This window comes from Triticum aestivum, chromosome 5A (genome assembly GCF_018294505.1).
Source record: "Triticum aestivum cultivar Chinese Spring chromosome 5A, IWGSC CS RefSeq v2.1, whole genome shotgun sequence".
NCBI lineage: Eukaryota > Viridiplantae > Streptophyta > Magnoliopsida > Poales > Poaceae > Triticum > Triticum aestivum.
The window spans coordinates 676947767-676953549 of NC_057806.1; the positions used below are offsets into that span (position 1 = coordinate 676947767).

At 41.8% G+C, this 5783-nt stretch overlaps 1 long non-coding RNA gene across 1 annotated transcript; it reads left to right on the forward strand.

Annotated features, from left to right (window-relative positions):
• The first annotated feature begins 1035 nt into the window (after window positions 1-1035).
• LOC123108361 (uncharacterized) lies at window positions 1036-5015 on the forward strand. The gene is made up of 7 exons (XR_006451882.1): window positions 1036-2353; window positions 2460-2518; window positions 3114-3218; window positions 3307-3665; window positions 3846-3963; window positions 4339-4407; window positions 4588-5015. It is a non-coding gene; the product is annotated as an uncharacterized lncRNA (long non-coding RNA).
• The last annotated feature ends 768 nt before the right edge of the window (window positions 5016-5783 follow it).

Genomic DNA, 5783 nt, shown 5'->3' on the forward strand with positions numbered 1-5783 from the left:
CAAAGGTTCACACCCCAATGGGTGTCCAAATCGATTTGGGTTACCCATCAGGTTCGTGCATACACCTCAAAAAAAAAAATCAGGTTCGTGCATGGGTCTGGAATCAAACTCATGGGCAGGATCACAGACGAGCGACAGAGCGGACAAACTCATGGGCATGCATTTGGGATAAGTTGACCTGATCAAACCCAATTTAAATGCCAGTCAGACATGTTTCCATACACGTTAAATAATATTCCAGTATAAATACATGGTTACCATTTTTTAAATACAAGTTGAACAATTGTTTTACACAAGCACATTGTTCATTTTTTTAACCGTGAATGAATGTAGGGAAAACTTCGTACATCCTTTACAAGAGTAACATTTTACATCATTACAAGAGTGATCAAGAGGATTAAGCTAAGAAGAAAATCTCTACTACTTAAAAAGAACGTAAGGTTACCATTCACGTCTCTTTTGTCCAATCTTCTTTGTATACGTCCCACTTTTTCCTTCTCCTCTTTGATTTTTTCCTCCCATCTCTGATTTTTCTTCCATTCATTCACCCTAAAATAAAATCAGTTGTGTCATGTTTTATTAACTTACCAAAATAAAAACATATTTTGTTTGGCAAGTAATCATACTCCTACTAAATAAGTGCTTAACAATAAAATGGAAGGTAAATCATGGTGATTGCATACAAAAACTTGCTAACATTTTAACACATCAATATAATAATAGACGTGCAGTCTCTAATAGAAGTAGAATGTTTACTCCCGTTGCAGCGCACGGATAATTGTCTAATAATAGTCTCTACTTCTAATGGAGCAGTTGATAGTCTCCGTTCCACGGTTTCTGTTTCGTTCCACCTCCCATCCTTTGCCTGGTTTATTTTCGTCTCTCCTCCCACCTCCCAATTCCCCAAAAAACCAACCAAAACCACGTTTGAAAGGAGCCATGCGTCCACGTAGTTCCCTCCCACGCCAGAAAAAACGGACGAAATTAAACCAATGAAAAAAGTTCCACTAGCACGCATGAGCGAGCGAGCAGCGAGGCGTCCAGAGAGCCCTCGAGTGATAACCCCGCCAGAGGACACCCTTCGCCGACGCCATTGCGCTCGCAACAAGGATCCCTGCGCTATCTCCGTTAACGTTCGCCGCCATCGATCCCTTCACCGCCGAACCCCTTGCCATCGCGCTCGCAACAAGGATCGAGGCCTCCAGACTGCCCTCCATCCGTGCACTATCTCCGTTGGCCGCCGCCGCCGCCTCCGATCCCCTTCAGGAGCCTACGCCCTAGGTCACATCGGCGCCGCTGCTACGCCGCCGCCACCATTCCGCTCGCACGCTGCCATCACCATCACCCCTCTCGCATGCCTCTGCCGCCATCACCCATTGTCGCAGCTCGGATGTGGAGCTCGTGTGCCATGGCCGCCATGGCATCCATGGCCGACACGAGGGGACCCTCGGCCTCGGCCGTGGCTGCCTGCTCGGGAAACGGGGTCGCCACGTCCGACTCCCCTAGCGCCTCGTGGACCGGCATCAGAGTCCCCAGGTCCGCCGCCATCGAACTCAGGTACGCCTCGACGGACATGGTCGATCAAGTGATCTAATCTGATCCCATGTTCCGAAGTCCTAATGAGAACGTACTCCTACGTGGATCCAAGTCCGAGTTGGGAGCGACGTCGATCTGATGAACGTGCAAGGAATTTCTGAATCCAAGACTTATATTTTACTATATATGTTCACTGGTTATTCAATTCAATTGTTCGTACAACAGCAGATTTTTTTTCTTTTAGCACAAATTCCAGTAGTTGTGTTTGCTTCTTTTGAAGATCACCAGCCATATCACAACTGTTCCCATCCAACAGGTTAAGCAGAACTGCAAAAGCAACAACAAATTTTCTATGGTACATTGTTTTTTTAGTTTCAGTCCATCAAATTCTCTGGTTGAAATGTGTGTGTCTTGCTGCAGCGGCCAGTGCAGTTTCGACTTCAGTTCAGAGTCACACTCTCTCTTGCTGCTCTCTGCCATCTAGATCAGCCCTGGATCTAGACGATTTCATGCCCTCCATTGCGGTTGTTGCTATAATATGATTTATTACAACTTGTTTGAATGGGTTAGAAGGGAGTGATGAACTGTTTCGTGAGCTTTCATGTACCTTCCAATTTCATTGTCATTTGAAGTGTGAACTTGCTTCAAACAGTCAATTTGCCTTCCTGCCACAATATTTCTCGGCAACGGTGGCCAAACGAGACCGCCCTCCACGCCGGGACGCTGACACGCCGGCCTGCATGTCCCTGCTCTGACGGACGCACCAAACTCCACAACTTCCCCGCAATCTGACCACGGGCAGACACACTTTCTTCAGGTTCGCACAACTTCCCTGTCATCAATCAATGGACCTACATTTGAATGAAAACAACTGTATTTAGTTGGCCATTGTACAATATTTGGTTTTTGTCATATTAATGCAGGGGAATTCAGGTTACAGTACTGTGTAATCATGGAGCACAGAGCAGAGCCTCTCCGATCGGTAAGGAAAATTCACGGAGCACATCACACCATTTCTTACCTACTGCATTATTGTTGCTTCAGCAATCACGCTGGTGCATCGATCCTCCTAGCATATGTATAAATTAAGTTGTGTATAGATATGAACTGCTTGAGCGATCACGCTGTATTTTCATGAGCACCTTCTTTCCTTCTCCAGTAATAGTTGTCAGATCCTTGGCGTGATCTGTGTACTAGGTATTAAAACTGTAAGTATAACATTGTCTCATGATATCCTATACATGTGAATTGCGGTTTGTAAACATTCATTTGCCGAAGAAATCATGGGATTTAGTTATATCTATTTTCTCATATTGATTCTTCATCCTATAAATCCATAGAAGAAACAAAGCAGATTGATTAAATAACACTATAAGCAGGTTTTCCCAAATCCTGTTACTCAGTGAGCCTGACAATTTGCAGTAAAGAATAATCGAGAAATTTGCAGCATAATATATCAAAAAAATAAAGAGGAGAGAAAATGGGGAACAACTTTCTTAAAAATATATGTAGGTGAACCCAATAGGAGAAGTGCAATTTCAGCCAGAACATTACTTATATAACCTTTATGCATTCAGGAAAATTTGGACGTGAAGAGAACACCTTAAATTAGTTAAGCGGTACACGTTTACTCGAGTGCTCTAACAGCTACACTAACCTGGCAGAATATGACCAGAATTCAGGTATTGTGAAAATGTTAGAATAATTGAGTATATCTTTTTCTACACTTGGATCCGTGGTTCTCAGTGGATTTTCTTTCACTTTTATCAGTAGTGTCATGAGGCCTGTGGTGGCCAAGGTTTGAAGACCGAGTTTTCAAAGCTGAACTGATGTCCAGTCTAGATCTGAGGGTGACAACAATATTCTACTTCTACTGCAGCAGGTTATTTTACTTTTTGTTCATCGTTCGTGCATGTGTTCTAAACGTTACTCCAGGCTTGGTTTTGTATCTCTGTAATCTGTATATAAATATTGGCTTTTTTTGGAGGATGAGATGAATGCTCCTGCTGGGTATAATGCTCTTGATTGTATTCTGGCGCCATAGGTCAGAGAAGCCAAAAGGAGGAGCCATGACTAGCTCTGTTTTCTCGCAGTGACGATGGCCTTCCTCTAACATCAGCTTCCAAAAGGTAAATGTTTTCTCACCAAATATTTATGGTTTGTTCAGATAAGTGATGCAATGAGTAGCATTGTAGTCTTTCATGGAATTTATACTGCAAGGACACATTGTGAACTCTGATTATTTTTATTTAACCTCCACAATTGTAGCCCTCAAACTAAAAAGTAAATGTTTATTCCTCTGTATACAGGATACTATTGTGAGATTGTATGATACATAAAAGACGCCTCAAGCCCCTAGACGGAAGCATCCAGTCTCGCTGTTCTACCAAGTTCGCCGGAACGCAGACCGCGTGTGGTCCACCTCAGGTACGCCGTTCTAAAATCCACACAGCCAAGCCATGAGTAGCCTTGAAGTAGCGAGTTGTTATATTTAAAATTTTATTTGAAAGAGCGTGTGTTTCGGGCTTTATACTTCACCATGATCTTTTACTGTGTGCATGTAACCATAATGTCTATAGTCCGCGGAGTTCAGTTCAGAGTCACAGTCTCTCTTGCTGCTCTCTGCCATCTAGATCAGTCCTAGATCTAGACGATTTAATGCCCTCCATTGCCGTTATTGCTATAGTATGATTTATTACAACTTGTCTGAATGGGTTAGAAGAGGAGTAATGAACTGTTTCATGTGCATTCATGTATGTCTCAATTTCATTGTCATTTGAAGTGTGAACTTACTTCAAACAGTTAATTTGCCTTCCTGCCACAAAATTTCTCGGCAACAGTGGTTGTATTGGAAACATCAGCTTCCAAAAGGTAAATGTTTTCTCATCATATATTTATGGGTTGTTCAGATAAGTGATGCCATGAGTAGCACTATAGTCCTTCATGGAATTTATACTGAAAAGACACTTTGTGAACTCTGAATATATTTATTTAACCTCCACGATTGTAGGCCTCAAACTAAAAAGTAAATGCTTATTCCTCTGTATCCAGGATACTATTGTGAGATGGTATGATACATAAAAGACAGGCTCAAGCCCCTGTACTGGAGCATCCAGTCTCGCCGTTCTACCAAGTTCGCCGGAACGCCAACCGCGTGTGCTCCACCTGAAGTACGCCGTTCTAAAATTCACACATCCAAGCCATGAGTAGCCCTAAAGTAGCAAGTTGTTATATTTCAAAATTTATTTGTAGGAGCATGTGTTTCGGGCTTTATACTTCACCATGATCTTTTACTGTGTGCATGTAACCATACCGTCTACTAGATCATGGAAGGCGCGCGTTGCTGCGCCCGTCTGTTTGTAATATTGAATATTAATGTTCAAAGAAAATATTGAATAATTTCTGGAACAGAACGATTGGTGTACTCGACATATCTACCACAACCCGGATAACCATCCCCCAGGTGTAGTCCTAGTTCTTGTTTAGTCCATGCTATCAACACTTGGTTTCATTGTTTTAGGAAATCAAGTGCACACGTTCCATGTTTCCTTTTTTCTCCTAGTAATTTTGAATCTTCTCGAATGAGATGCACACCATTTCTTCCATGTTGCACTTCTTAGAAGCATAAAAATAATATATGTTAAAACATGCGCACAAAGTAGACTCGAGTAAGATAAACCACATTTCCGGTGATGAAGACACAAACACATTTGAACTTAAAAGCGATGGAGGAAGCTGGAACATGGTATTAAAGAAAAGGGTAAATCGACAACAAAGTTATCTAATCATTAAGACCACCTACAGATAAATTTTACTAACCCTTATTGAAAACACTAAGTATAACTTCAGGCCTTCCTCGTACTTTAACTCCTGTCCATAGTTTGGTTACACTGATTTTTCATAACACAAACCTAAGCAAACAGTGTACTGTTATGCACTAAGTAATTAGAATTATAAAAAATACTATTTATTAACTTGCCCCCAGGCGAGTATACAAATTTGTCTCTTCTCTCCACTCCTTTCAGCCCAAAGTGTTGCTCATCATGGGTCCTGTAGTGGAGACCTCACTTTCACATCTCACTGTATAAGTATGAGATATTATTTTCAGAGAAATAACAAAGAAACATCTAATGCGGAAACACAAGATATGTTAATCTGATAATATGCCAGATGCTTTTTTTACTAACATGGAGTACTTGAATTATAAGCACATGAATCTCTCTATACTGTGGATCTCCACATTGCTC